This window comes from Balaenoptera borealis (genome assembly GCF_965194805.1).
Source record: "Balaenoptera borealis genome assembly, chromosome: 4".
Classification (NCBI taxonomy): Eukaryota; Metazoa; Chordata; class Mammalia; order Artiodactyla; family Balaenopteridae; genus Balaenoptera; species Balaenoptera borealis.
The window spans coordinates 98,294,048-98,309,844 of NC_138861.1; the positions used below are offsets into that span (position 1 = coordinate 98,294,048).

At 44.1% G+C, this 15,797-nt stretch overlaps 1 long non-coding RNA gene across 1 annotated transcript; it reads left to right on the plus strand.

The window, feature by feature from the left end:
• The first annotated feature begins 10,279 nt into the window (after nucleotides 1–10,279).
• Nucleotides 10,280–15,297, plus strand: LOC309628138. The gene is made up of 2 exons (XR_014244195.1): nucleotides 10,280–12,326; nucleotides 12,762–15,297. It is a non-coding gene; the product is annotated as an uncharacterized lncRNA (long non-coding RNA).
• Nucleotides 15,298–15,797: the final 500 nt, after the last annotated feature.

Here is a 15,797-nt window from a genome sequence, read left to right on the forward strand (position 1 = left end):
AATATTTTCTCGGGTCCTTTCTCTCTCTCTTCTCCTTCTGAGACCCCTATAATGTGAATGTTGTTGCGTTTAATGTTGTCCCAGAGGTCTCTTAGGCAGTCTTCATTTCTTTTCATTCTTTTTTCTTTATTCTTTTCTGCAGCAGTGAATTCCACCATTCTGTCTTCCAGGTCACTTATCAGTTCTTTTGTCTCAGTTATTCTTCTATTGATTCCTTCTAGTGTATTTTTCATTTCAGTTATGTATTGTTCATCTCTGTTTGTTTGTTCTTTAATTCTTCAAGGTGTTTGTTAAACATTTCTTGCATCTTCTCGATCTTTGCCTCCATTCTTTTTCTGAGGTCCTAGATCATCTTCACTTTCATTATTCTGAATTATTTTTCTGGAAGCTTGCCTATCTCCACTTCATTTAGTTGTTTTTCTGGGGTTTTATCTTGTTCTTTCATTTGGTACATAGCCCTCTGCCTTTTCATCTTGTCTATCTTTCTGTGAATGTGGTTTTTGTTCCACAAGCTGCAGGATTGTAGTTCTTCTTGCTTCTGCTGTCTGCCCTCTTGTGGATGAGGCTATGTAAGAGGCTTGTGGATGTTTCCTGATGGGAGGGACTGGTGGTGGGTAGAGCTGGGTGTTGCTCTGGTGGGTAGAGCTCAGTAAAACTTTAATCCTCTTGTCTGCTGATTGGTGGGGCTGAGTTCCCTCCCTGTTGGTTGTTTGGCCTGAGGTGACCCAACGCTGGAGCCTACCCCAGGCTCTTTGGTGGGGCTAATGGCAGACTCTGGGAGGGCTCATGCCAAGGAGTACTTCCCAGAATTTCTGCTGCCAGTGTCCTTGTCCTCACAGTGAGACACAGCCACCCCCCGCCTCTGCAGGAGACCCTCCAACTGTAGCAGGTAGGTCTGGTTCAGTCTCCTATGGGGTCACTGCTCCTTCCCCTGGGTCCCGATGCACACACTACTTTGTGTGTGCCCTCCAAGAGTGGAGTCTCTGTTTTCCCCAGTCCTGTCGAAGTCCTGCAATCAAATCCTGCTTGCCTTCAAAGTATGATTCTCTAGGAATTCCTTCTCCTGTTGCAGGACCCCCAGGTTGGGAAGCCTGACGTGGGGCTCAGAACCTTCACTCTAATGGGTGGACTTCTGTGGTATAAGTGTTCTCCAGTTTGTGAGTCACCCACCCAGCAGTTATAGGATTGGATTTTATTGTGATTGCGTCCCTCCTACCGTCTCATTGTGGCTTCTCCTTTGTCTTTGGATGTGGGGTATCTTTTTGGGTGAGTTCCAGTGTCTTCCTGTCAATGATTGTTCAGCAGTTAGTTGTGATTCCAGTGCTCTCGCAAGAGGGAGTGAGAGCACATCCTTCTACTCTGCTATCTTGAACCAATCACACATGTAATTTTTATTTTGTATAAATTTATATGCCATCTATGCAACTCTTAGTATATTAGAATGTACTTCCTTAAAATGGCTAGTGGAATATTCCAGCCTCAGGTTAGAACTGGTAGAAGTGGTTGGGCTAAGCTCTTCCCTCAAAACCCACAGTTCCAGTTTTGCAAAAGGAAAAGAGTTTGGTTACACAATAATGTGGATGTGCTAACTACTGAATTCTACACTTAAAAATGGTTAAGATAGTAAATTTTATGTTATGTACATTTTACCAAAAGTAATAAATTTTGTTTTAATTAAAAGAGGAAAGAGAAGAAGGAGAAGGGGAAGGGGAAAGAGAAGAGGAAGAAGAAGAAGAAGAAAGACGAGGAGGAGGGGGAGGAGGAGGAGGAGGAGGAGAAGAAATAAAACTGATGAGACAGAGTGAGAGTGAGAGCGAGCATGCATGCACGATCGCAAGGCCGGGGGTGGGGGTGGGGTTCCTGTTCAGCTGTGGTCAGTGAGCTGCAGCTGCCCTGTAAATGGTGTAGCCCAGGCCATTCCTTCAGCACATTCTGGCGGAGGAGTTTCTTGAAGAAGAGAGGCATAAATGAAGCGGATATCTCCCCAAACTTAAAATCCCTCAAAGGTTAAGACCCGCTCTAGACTAGAAATGCCCTGCTTAAAATAGAGGGATAAATGCAATGCTCTTTTTTGGTTGTTTTTCTTTTCAATTGTAGTTTTGAATGGGTAATACATGCATGCTGTACAAAATCCAAAAAGTACAGAAGGTACATGATGTACAAGTAAATTTTCCTTCTCCCCTGGCCCAGCCACCAGTTTCTCTTCTTTGAAGCAACAACCATTGATTTTCTTTGCATCCTTCCAGAGGAAGATAGATTTATGCCCCGCCACCAAGGTCCCCCCTTTTTTTTAACCCAAATGATAGCATTCTAAGCCCATTATTCTATCTCTTGCTTTATCACTAAAAATATATCTTGGTGATCATTATATCCTGTATATTCAGATAGGCCTCCTTCTTCTCCTTGCCCCTCCCTCCTCCTTTTCTTCTCCTCTTTCCCTTGTAAAGAAATATGTTTAATTAATTGACATGGAAGGGACCACAGAGAGCCTGTGGTCTGATCCCCACACTTAGAAAGACAAGCTTTTGAAAGTCACCCCCACTTCCTCCTCCCAGTGTTTATTTTTTTAAATTTTAAACAAAAATAAGGAAACTAGTACAATGGAGCCCCGTACACCCATCACTCAGATGCAATAATTATTAAAATTCTGTGGCATTTACTTTATCCATTTAAAAGTTCTCTGTCTTTTGTTCTCGGTTGATGTAGGCCAAAGCAAAGCTGGCATCGGGTCATTTCACTTCTATGTTCTTCACTGTGCAGCTCTAAAACATGTCAACACAGTTTCACAAAGTTATGACTGCGCTGAACAAAATTAACAATAATTCTCTGATATGGCCTTATATGCAGTCCATAAGCAAATTACCCCAATTGTTGTAAAACTGTCCCCTTTATAGTTGGTTTGTTCAAAATGATTCATACATTTGGTTCTTATATCTCTTCACTCTTTTAATCTTTTTTTCCCCCCGTTCTCTTTTAACCTTAAATACTCCCACCACCATCTTTAGGTCCCACCATTAACTTGCAGAAATTGGGCCAGTTGCCCTAAAAAATGACCCACATTCTGGATTTGTTTCTTTGCCTTCTTGTAGTGTCATTTAAGTCATCTTACTTGTTCTAATCCTCCATAAGTCCTGTAAATGGAAACGAGCTCTAGGGGCACAACTGGCATTTGTGGCAGGAACCCCTTTTGGTGATACCGCATGCTACATATCACATCACATTGGGAAACACACAGTGTCCTCCTTTCAGTAATGCTAAGATTAATCATTGGTTCAGGAAGTGACAGGCTGATCCCTCTGTGGTCAACTTTCCACCAATCTTTCATCTAACGAGTTCATGCATTGATGACCATTGTCTGGATCAGTGATTTCCCTAGGAGTTACAAAATGATGATTTTCTAAGTCTCTCATGCCTTCCACATTCATCAGGCAGAATTCTGCCTGTTTTTAAAGAGCTGGAGAATCCACCTTACCCACAAGTCTTGCTCTGAATTACATAAGGCTATTTAAACTCAAAATCACTCCTAAAATACTTTGTTTCTCTACCATTGAGGAAATTCCAGAGACTGTGACTTCGACTCAGAGAGCAAGAATGAAAAGGGAATTGTCAAAATTGTTTCCCCAGCGGTAGCATCGTTGGGATAAGTACATGGCTGTTCAAGGTGCCTGACTTTTGGGGCATATAACTTCTAAAAGTTCTCTTTAGAACAGAAATCAGTCGCATTACTTAACTACCACACCCTCATGCACACTCATGCACACACACACACACACACACACACACACACACACAAATATTGCAAACAGATCAGGAATTAAATCCTAATGCAAAATTTATTTTATGCAGTGTTTTTTTTCCAAAAACCTATGTTTCTGGGACTTCCCTGGTGGTCCAGTGGTTAAGAATCCACCTTCCGGGGGCTTCCCTGGTGGCGCAGTGGTTGAGAATCCGCCTGCCAATGCAGGGGACACGGGTTCGAGCCCTGGTCTGGGAGGATCCCACATGCCGCGGAGTGACTGGGCCCGTGAGCCACAACTACTGAGCCTGCACGTCTGGAGCCTGTGCTCCGCAACAAGAGAGGCCGCGATAGTGAGAGGCCTGCGCACCGCGATGAAGAGTGGCCCCTGCTCGCCGCAGCTAGAGAAAGCCCTCGCACAGAAACGAAGACCCAACACAGCCAAAAATAAATAAATAAATTTAAAAAAAAAAAAGAATCCACCTTCCAATGCAGGGGAGGCGGGTTCGATCCCTGGTCGGGGAACTAAGATCCGACCTGCCGCGGGGCAACTAAGCCAGTGTGCCACAACTACTGAGCCTGCACGCTCTGGAGCCCACGCCACACCTAGAGAGAAGCCCACGCACCGCAACAAAATATCCTACATGCCACAAGGAAGATCCCACATGCCGCAACTAAGACATGATGCAGCCCAATAAATAAATAAATAAATATTTTTAAAAAAATTGAAACAAACAAAAAAACCTATGTTTCTGCCCCTGGAGCACCCACCATCCCACCATGAGAGAGGTCGGGTTGGGGTAGAGACATGAAATCCTGCTAAGAGTTCTGGGAAGATCATGATCAGGAACAAGACACCCCCTGAAGCAGTCTGCTGTCTTCAAATAGGAATCTAAAAACAAGGCTTTGAGGAAATCCATATTTTAACAACCCTCTTGCTCATAACCTTGCCTGGGCTTTATCAGAGTAAGGCCTCTGGCCTTCCTTTCCTACCAGCTAGCACACTGGTGAGAGTAATTGCCCAACGATCACCTTTGGCCGAAACGAGACAGGTTTCAGAACACCCCTGCTGCGATTGCCCTCACTTCCATTTGTCTACTTGACACTTCTTTGCTCATCTCTGAGCTACTTGCTTGGGATTAGCCCGACTGAAGGGGAGGTGTCATTTCATTTTTACTCAGGCTAAAAAAAATCAATCTCAGAAACAAATCAATTCTAAATCCAATAAAATCAGAGATTGTGAGAGTTGGAAAGGGATGTGTGAGGACATTGAGGCCATCAGACTCAGAATTTTTGAGCTAAAAGACATGCTAGAGAGCTTATAATCGATTCTCTATTTGCAGATGTGGAGATTGAGGCTCAGAGGGATGGCGTGATTCACGCAGAATCCCATGACAAAGTTAAGACTGGAAACCAGGTCTTCCCAGTATATCATGAACTCTCCCTCCCCACATTTTCCGCATTAGGAGAAAGAGGTCTGGAGGGGGTCATGTCACTTGTCCAAGGTCAAAGAGTTAAGCACTAATTGCCTACTATGTGCCAGGTACGTGCCAGGCATGTAATTACACCACACTGCTTCTGGAATGAGTGAATGTGTTTTTAGTACTATTCTTCGGATGCCATGCAGCTGTTTCCCACAGAGAAGCTCATTTGCTGTCGTAAATATTCAGCATTTTGTCATGTGGCTAATTTATCTCCCAGTGGGTAAAATTCATTCACTGTGCTTTTTAAGGAAAATTTTGGTTCTGTCAAAATATTCTCCAGATGAAACAACAATCCCAGATTCTCCGCAGTATGCCATTCTCTTCCTGTGTGAAGTGAGGAGTGTGAAAATAGGAGTCTAGAGGCCCACTTGTAGCCCTGGCCCTTCATCTTGAGCTGAGTGACCTTGGCCAAGCCCCTTGGTCTCCCCTGGCCTCAGATGCCTCCTGTGTAGAACATGGGGGTTGGGTTAATTTAGTGGTTTCCAACTGTGCTCACACCAAAAGCCTCTGCTTAGAAAAATCCCTTCAAACACCAATGCCCTTGATGAATTGATAAGGTGTTTCCCCTCTTTGTAGAAATTAATCACAGATCCATTACTGTAATCACTTTTGATCAGCATAATACTGTATGCCGTAAGAAGGTGAGAGGCCTCCAGACCCCAATAGTGAATGTAAATGTTTACCCGCATGGTTTGGTCATTGGTAAATGGATGATTTCTCTCAGGCTATCAGAATGTTGAGTGCAGTTCATAGATCTTCCCTCCTACCTTGATGGAACCCCATCTCTAACCCATCCCAAGAAGTCTTGGGATCCACTGGGTTAAAACTTTCTTTAGTCCTCTGGTTCTAAAATTATTACAGGGGTGAATCCTGTGATCTTCCTCGGGGGTTAATATTTGAGTTTTCATCTACTGGTCAAGCTCAAAGCTTGTTTTTAAGAAGATGGCTTGCAACCTTAATACTTCAAACAAAGAAACTGGTTTAGGTTCCTTTAGGCTAAAGGCAGATCCTGAAATAAGGGATTAAAGACATGCCATTTATTTGGAAGGTGATGTGAGAAGAGAGAAATGGGACAAGGAAAAGAAGGATGCCAGTTAAGTGGTGTCAGTGAGTGGACTGCTGCTATGTACATCTGGGGCTCAGTCCCATGGCGGGGTAAGAAAGCTGGGGTGTTTCTCCACCAACTGCCATCCCCTTCTACTGGGGGCTGCTCCTTGGGGTCAGCTCCCTGACAATTCTGACTTGCCCCGTGACTCAGGATGCATCTGCTTGCTGGGAACTATCTGTAGGTGACCTCTAGGGTGGGTGGAGGACCATCAACAGTGGGCCATCAACAGCTTTTCCAGGGAGACTAAGCAGAAAGCATCCCACTGTTAAAAGTCACAACAATATCTATCCATTCTTTCAATAAGTATTGATTGAAAAGTATTGATTGATGTTAGATGCTGTTCTAGGCGCTTGGATATATCAGTGAGCAAAAGGGACGTGGATCTCTGCTTGTGTGGAGTGTATATTTCAACAGGAGAAGAAGCAAACACATACTGTATGTGATAAATAAGTGAATTATATGCAGAATGTTACAGAATAATATACACATGTAAACATGTAAAGTATACAGTGTCAGTGGAGCACGGAAGGGATTGGGAGTGCTGGGTTCTGTGAGGAGAGGTTGCAGTTTTAAGTGTGGGGACGAGGAGACCCTCTCTGAGACAAGGTTTGAAGGAGGTCATGGGAGGAGCCATGGGGAAATCTGGAGGGAGAGAATTTGAAGTGGAGAGAACAGACCCATTAAGGTGGAAGCATGAGCAGGCCCGGTGTGCTCCCCGAGTAGTGAGGAGGCTGTTGTGCCTGGAGCAGAGAGAAGATGAGAGAAAATAAGAAGACACAAGGTTGGAGGCGGGGAGAGTCCAGATCATGGAGGATGTCCTGTGGCTTTTATTTCAAGGGCAACAGGAGACATCGGAGGCTCCTGAGAGAAAGAGGGACACGCTTTGCCTTGTGTCCCAAGAGGATCCCTCACTCTGACCAGTGTGGGGAGAATAGACTGAAGTGGGGTGTATCAGTTATCCATTCTGCATAAGTAATGACCACACACTTAGCAGCTTAAAACAACACAGATTTATTGTCTCTGTTTCCTGGGTCAGCAGTAGTCCAGTTTTGGGTCAGCTGGGTCCTCTGCCAAGGGTCTCACCAGGCTGAAATCAAGGTGTCAGCTGGGGCTATGATCTCAGGATCCTGAGCTCAGTGTCCTCTCCCAGGCTCACTGGTTGTTGGCAGAATTTACATCCTTGTGGTTGCAGGACTGAAATCTCATTTTCTTGCCAGCTGTTGGCTGGGGGTGGCTCTTAGAGGCCATTCTCAAGTCCTTGCCGTGTGGTCCCCTCTGCAGACAGTTAACAACATAGCTGTTTGCTTCTTCAAGGCCAGAGGGGACTCTCTCTTACACTTCAAATCTCTTCCTTCAGGAAGGACCCAGCCCCCAAAGGGCTCACCTGTCTAGGTAAGGACCAACCAAGATATCCCTCAAAGTCAACTCATCAGTAACCTAATCACAGCCTGACATCCATCACATCTACAAGTCCCACCCGTGCTCAGGGGAGGGGAGTATGCAGGCCCAGCGTAGAATTCTGCCTACCATGGGGGACGAGGGTAGAAGCCAAGGGTGCTGTTAGGAGGCAGTTGCCATAATCCAGGCAAGAGCAGAGGGCGGTTTAGACACTGTTGATGTAACAGTGGAGGGGATGAGACGGTTCAGAGTCGGGAGGTTTTGGATGGGTGAGTCCATTGGTTTCTTGTCCAACTGACTGTTAGGTGTGAGAGAAAAAGAGGAGGCAAGGACGATGCCAAGGATTTTATCCTGAGCTGAAGGTGGGAGGGAGTTGCCATCTGCTGGTAATAAAATCACAGCCCAAGGTAGCCATGCCACTTTATGCCGAATGAATGGTGTGAACCAATAAGACAAAGGAGAAAGTAGTCTCCCCAGACTGGTAAGGTCAGGGAAGCCTTGGGGGTGGGGACAAATTTAAAATAGGTCTGGAAACAACTGCAGTGCTTAGATGGGTGAAGAGACGGGAGGAGGGGTTGCACAAGGACTTAAGGTGAGCAGAGGGGTGGAGGGGGCAGGAGGGCACTAATAGTATTTTGAGGGTCATGAATAGATTTAGGGGGGCTAAACTGGAGGGTCCCGTGGGCGAGCAATATGGGAAGGGAGGCAGGGTAAACCTTGGAGGAAATTCAGCCTCAAACTAAGGCCATGATTCTGTGGGACAAAGAGATTTTATTCTAGAGATCTATTCACAAGAGATGATAAAACAACATCCAACAAGTGTTTACGGGCCAACTACTGTATTAGTTTCCTGGGGCGGCCATAACAAAGTACCATAGACTGGCTGGCTTAAACAGCAGAAATTTATTTCCTTGAAGTTCTGGAGGCTGGAAGTCCAAGATCAAGATTATCGCAGGGTTTGTTTCTTCCGAGGCCTCTCTCCTTGGCTTGTAGATGGCTGTCTTCTCCCTGCGTCCTCACATGGTCCTGCCTCTGTGTGGGTCTATGTCTTAATCTCCTCTTCTTATTAGGATGCCAGTCATATTGGGTCAGGGCACACACATATGACCTCATTTTATTTTAATCATCTCTCTAAAGACCCCGTCTCCATACACAGTCACTTCCTAAGGTGCTGGGGGTTAGGACTTCAACCTATGAATTTTGAGGGGATGCAATTGAGCCCATCATACCTACTAGTCCGTGTAACCATGTTAGGCATCTAGAGACTAGAGAAGCAACCACCGTCCTTGTCTTCCCATCCCTTTACTGGAAACACAGCCAGGAAGCCAGGGCCTTGGGAACTGGCTGTCCCGTGTTCTCTGACACTCGCTCACTGCAATCACTCTCATCATCACTGAAATCTACTGTGTTTCGCAAGAGCTGGTGCAAACATTAACGGGGAGCCCCAACAGGCTGAGGAGTCACATGTTCAGTTAGTGAAGAACAGGAGTCACCCTTCTGGAGTCTCAGTCTGCTGCCTAACTTGTTCTGCAAAGCCGCAGACCGAATGTTCAAAAGGCAGGGACTGGCAAAAATTAAGTCCTGCTCTCTTCGTTACAGAAACCAAATAATGGTTTTGTGCTTGGGTATTTTATGTCTGTAATGTGAGTCCACATCAAGTGGCAGCACAAATAAAAATAAAAATAGCCATTTTAGAAAGCAGATTTTGCTTATTCCGCAAGATAAATCACCAGAGCTGCCATTTTCCTAGTAATTTCAAAACCAGACATTGGTTATATTTTTTTCTAAACACAATTTTCTTCATTTGAACTTCTCAGAGGGAGTGTGCCCCTTGGAGTTTTCACTCAACTTTGCAAGGGCAGCGAGTTGCGTGCCCCCTACACACGTTTACCCTGTATTCCAGCACCACATTTATGAGGCTTAAGTGACTCCGATGTATTCCAGGGCACATGTACTTAGCAGCAAAGTTCAGAGGCTGGCAACTCACATTTGCCCAAATTGATTCCACATCTGCTTTAAGTAAACCTGCTCCTTCTGATACAAACATGCTTGCTTTTTTTTTTCCTCCCCTTGCAAGTCAGTGTATGCTATTAGAGGTTGAAAATAAGGAGGCTATTTTAGAAAAGAAGAAAAACAAGTTAAAAGTCAGCCTGAGGTTCAGAATATTGCTGTGTATTTCTGTTCCCTCTTCGAAGAAACTAAGTAACTGTGCTAAGTTATAAGACATTTCAACCCTAGCTCATTTGCTCACATGGCACAATCCTTTAGTGTGATAATTTTGTTATGGGAAAATTCTCAACCAACAGAAACATCAAGAAACCTTATCCATTCAGAACAATGCAGAAACAGAAAGCAAATACTATTAAAAAGAAAGAGAGAAAGAGAAGAAAGAAAGAAAGACAGAAAGACAGAAAGACAGAAAGAAAGAAAGAAAGAAAGGAAGGAAGGAAGGAAGGAAGGAAGGGAAGGAAGGAAGGAAGGAAGGAAGGAAGGAAGGAAGGAAAGGAAAGGAAAGGAAGGAAAGGAAAGGAAAGGAAGGAAGGAAGGAAGGAAAGAAGGAAGGAAGGAAGGAAGGAAGAAAGAAAGAAAGAAAAAGAAAGAAAGAAAGAAAGAAAGAAAAGAAAGGAAGGAAGGAAGAAAAGAAAGAAAGAAAGAAAGAAAGAAAAGAAAGGAAGGAAGGAAGCAAGAAAGGAAGGAAGGAAGGAAGGAAGGAAGGAAGAAAAGAAAGAAAGAAAGAAAGAAAGAAAGAAAGAAAGAAAGAAAGAAAGAGAGACAGACCTCAGGGCAGCCAAAATGTCACAAGGCCTTGCCATTATCCTTACCAGAGCCTCTAAATCCACATTAAAGTCATTTACTTTCATTTGATGCCAGATTCCTGAATTTTGGCTAATGCTTTCCAATCTCACTACAGACTACAAGCAGCAAATTCAAGATGAAGCCAGAGCCTGCTCCTTATAGCTGTGAGGCAGGGCAGAGATAAGAAAAACAGAAAAGCCAGAAATCTCACAAGCACAGCAGGTAAATGTCTGACCCACCCCAATAACCCCTTAGGGACAACTCTATAATAATAATAAGCCCAAGTCATAAAGGGAGGCTGACTTATGTTCAACATGCTTTATTTAAGGTGGAAATGACATGTGGAATACATTTTAGAAAAAATGATTAAAATATGAAGTTGAGATGCCTTGTCAAGATTCTCTTGGTTGCATGTGACAAAACCCAATCTAAACTGGCGCAGAAAGGGAATTTACTAACATTATTTATTAATCCAGAGATATCCTTGCTTCAGACACAAGTGAACTCAGGAGGTGTGAACAACATCATTAGGACCTGGTTTCCATCTCCTGTTGTCTCCTTCTACGATGGTGTTAGTCTCAGATCAGCCCTCATGGTGGCAAGGTGGCTGCCAATAGCTCCAAATGTGGTGAAAGAGATACCCTCCTCTAGTTTGACCACACAAGCCAACAGGCAAGATTAACTCTACTAGCTTGATTAAGCTGACTAGCTTGGTTTGGGCCCCATGCTCATCTCAGATCCAATCTCTGTGGCCAGGAGTTTGCCCAATGTTCCGATCGGCCAAACCTGGACCAGACGCCTGTTCCTGGTGCATGGGGTGAAGTCAGCTCCACCCAAAGCAGGGAGACAGATTGGGAGGAATATGAACAAAACTTAGAGTTGGGAGTAAATGTCCCTATGAGAGAGGGAGTAAGATGTTGGGCAGAGAGAGCAGCTAATGTCAGAGAGAGAAAACCTGTAACTACGGAAGATATCTAGCATGACTCTTTCTTGAGGGCGTTGGATATAATTACATTTTACATTCACAAATGATTGTGACTTAATGACCTTTACAGTTTAAGAAATGATCGTGACAATAGAAAATAATTGTGACACTGGAGTTTTCAATTACATGACTGAATTCTCTTTTTGCACTCTTTGGAGCTTGGTTTTCTGTCACTTGCAACCAAAAAGGTCTGGACAAAGCGTCCCATTTTTTTTGGCATTTATTTTAATCACATAAGGTGACACACAGAACCCCAGGCAGAGACTGTGGCACACCATTGCCTGACTCTTATGAGAAGCAGTGACTCCTCGTTTCTCCCCATCGTGTTCAGATGATTGGAGTTTGGGAAACACCACTTAGCAGAAGTGAGGAGTGAAAGGCACCCTGCTGCTTCCAGTCAGCTGGGGGATCCTCGGGGAGGGCGACCTACTGCCACTGGCTGGCTGTCCTGCTCCAGGGAAGACGGCGGCAGAGTTAATGTCCCTCTTCAGGCCACATTCAGTGGAGCCACAGGCCCCCCAGTGCCCCTGCTACCTTCCCACGCACAGGGGTTGCCAGTGAACTGTGTATTTTGTTACCAACGGGCTAGAATGAACTGCAGGAGGCCTCCCACACTCAGCAGGTGCTAGTGAAGTCCGGGAGAGTGAAATCACTTGTCCGTGGAGGCCGGCTCTGGGCTAAGAAGCCAGGGTGTTTCATCTGCTGATGCCTCAGAACCCAGAGTCGCCAGCAGGCAGGGGGTTCTTTCACCAGCTGGGCGCTCAGGCTTCTGAACCTCGGGGCCAGACCCGAGAACACCCTCTCAGATCCGTCCTCCAGGTCAGTGCTTTTCAAACTACCTGGGGTGAAGCCCAGTTGTTTGCTTCTAACCACCAATCTACTGAAGACCTATAAAATACAATAAAATTAATTTTATTAGAAAATTTTAAAAAGCCAAAAAAGTACAAAAGGAAAGCCCAATTTTTAAAAAAATTGAAGTATAGTTGATTTACAATATTGTGTTAGTTTCAGGTATGCAGCAAAGTGATTCAGTTATACAGATATACATGGATGTATCTATATTCTTTTTTTGGATTGTCTTCCATTATAGGTTATGACAAGATATTGAATATAATTCCCTGTGCTATACAGTAAATCCTTGTTAAGGAAAGCCCCATTTTTAAAAATCAGATTCAAAAGATAAAAACTACTCTGTCAAACTGCTATTGATGTTTCTCACTACTTATTGTTTCTGTACCTTCCTCACGCGGACAGGTAACAGTCTTGCACTACTCTGGGGAGAGAACTCTGGCTTTGTTGGAAAGTTTTCAGACCACTGCCTGCTTCCAGTACTCCATGTCTGTAAATTAAGTAAAGCTTGTCAGCTTGACATTTAAGGGTGACCACCACGTGGTCTTAAACACCATTCCCTTCATTTGTTCCCTCAGTCTTTCTTTCGATTACTCATTCGATCCATCCAAATACTGACGAGTGCCTGCTATATGTCAAGCCCGGGCCGGTGGTGCACAGGACGGGCAAAGCTCCTGGGTCAGTGGTCTCCCCACACACCGCCACATCCCAGCCAAGCCATCCCTCAAATGCTTAGCTTTGCTGCCTCTGCACCTGTGTCTCTCACCGCATGTCTGAGTCCCAGGCATTTTTTCATAGCTCTGTTTAAATGTCAGCTACTCCATCAATGATAATAGCTATCATTAATCTGACCTCTGCCAGGTCCAGGTATTTGCTAGGCATCTCACATACAGTATTCCTAATTTCCCCAACAACCCTGAGGGGTACGTTTTATCATCCCTCCTGAAACCCATGCTCCTCCCACCGGACAACGAGCTTCTCTGGAAAGTTTCCTGATTCCACAATCTTTGCATCTCTTTTTAAAAATTTTACTGAAGGACAACATACATTTAGAGAAGTACGTGAACTTGTGCAGCTCAAGGAAGTACTCAAAAACTCAGTACACCTGTGTACCCTGCATCCGGATCAAAAAATAGCGTATCAGCGCCTTGAAGACCCCTGTATCCCTTGCCAGTCGCTATAGCAACGCCTCTTCCTAAGAGTAGTCACTACCCTGACTTCCAACTCTATGGCTTCATTTACCATTTGTATTCTTTCTCTAAATGGAATCTAAAAGTACTCTTGCAACTTGCTTTTGTTTATTCTGTATTGTTTGTGAGATTCACTGCATTGTTGTCCATTTTCATCGCCATGTTGTATTCTATTGTGTGAAATATATCACAGTTTATTTAGTCATTGTACTGTTGATGGGCATTTGGGGAGTTTCCAGAGCTGCTGGGAACATTCTAGTCCATGTCTTTTGGTGGATTTATGGATGCATTTCTGCTGCATAAATAACTAGTAGAACTGCAGGGACACAGGGTTTGCAAGTGCCCAGGGTCAGTAGACACTCCGAACCTCCTTAAAGGTCCTTCTAATACTCCACATTATTTTAATCTTATCTGTGAATTTACATCATTTCCCTTACTAGATTATAAGTGGGTTTTCAATTGAATAAATACTGTTTGTGCCCTGGCTCATTTTTAAATGATGGGTCTAACATACAATATAAGATAGGAAACTGAAGTGAGAAAGCAGAAAGGAAAATAAGGTCAGGGGAAAAAAAGAATGAAGGTAATGTAATGGCCCAAATTCATTCCACAGGTATTTTTAAAAAATCTGGACCACAAATGTGGTTGAGCTTCCTATCAGCCAATACAAAGAAGGAAACAAGTTACGCAAATCAATGTTCACGGGATAAATGTACCAACTGTTCAGCAGTGTGGCTATTTCTGGTGCTGAGATTAAAATAAAGTCAACCAGAGTCTTCCTAAAGAGGATATTGAAAATAAAGGATCCAACAACTTCATTTTGGCAATAAGGACAGGAAATTTTGTCAGTTTCTCCCCTCCTCTTGTAATTTCCCTCAACAGGTAACTCTGAGGGAACTAATGCAAACAGACACACATTTCTCAAAAGGTGTAAGTCCAAGAAAAAAATAAACTAGACTCAAATTGTGGTACCTGGAGGTACCTGGAGGGGTCTCTGGAATCTACTTGGGGGGTTGCATGATCAAAAGTATTTTTATAATACTGTACTATCAAAGGCTTTTTGCCTTTTACTCTCTTCTTATGAGGGTGTACAGTAGTTTTCCAGAGGCCACATGACATGTGATACAGCAACAGATCAAATGCAGAGGTAGATATGAGAATCTAGCATCTTCTATTAAGCCAGACATTAAAGAAATTTGCAAATTATGTTTCATCTTGGTAAATAAATTTTTCACACAAAAATATGTCATAGTAACCTATGGGTTTATTATTGATATTCTTAAATGAAAAATTTGTTTTAATTTCTAATACAGTAAGCATCTATAGATATAACCCACCTAAGAAGAAACACTTCGGAGTTCTCAAAAATTTTTGAGTGTTAAAGGGTCCTGAGACTATTTGGAGAATGTTCCCAAAAGGATGTTGTTGGCCACTAGGCCCAGAAGATAATCGGTAAAAAAATGTTCTGTGGGGGCTTCCCTGGTGGCGCAGTGGTTGAGCGTCTGCCTGCCAATGGAGGGGACACGGGTTCGAGCCCTGGTCTGGGAAGATCCCACATGCCACGGAGCAACTAGGCCCGTGAGCCACAATTACTGAGCCTGCGCATCTGGAGCTTGTGCCCCGCGATGGGAGGGGCCGCGACAGTGAGAGACCCGCGCACCGCGATGAAGAGTGGCCCCTACTTGCCACAACTAGAGAAAGCCCTCGCACAGAAATGAAGACCCAACACAGCCATAAATAAATAAATAAATGGATCATCACGTTTAAAAAAAAAAAATGTTCTGTGATCAAATACACTTGGGAAATGTTATGTCTCTCTTGGAAATTGTCAAATTAGACGCAAATAAACCTAATTAACTTGAACTCTGTGTTTCCTAACTGTACTTGACTAAGATCCCCTCTTTCGCGTGCTTTCCTCATCATCCTGGAGGCACACCTGGGAGGAGTGTGGCTGAACCACCAGGCCCTCTGGCAGTCCTCACAAGTAGCATCTCTTACAACCTGGCTTTTGTCAAGCATGGGCAGCACAGACTGACACTACAGCTCTGATAACATCAAGAGCAATCCTTCTGTAAGCATCAAGGCAGCTGAGCGGGACAGAAAGCCTCTTTATCTCTGCAAAGAGGTAGACCAAGGGTAGGGTCAAGGCCAGGACATAAGTCTCACTCAGGAGACTAAACTGAGTCTGTACGAGCCGACAAACAGGCCATCGAGGCCCCAAAGTTCTTGTCTATGACACGCAGACACAGTC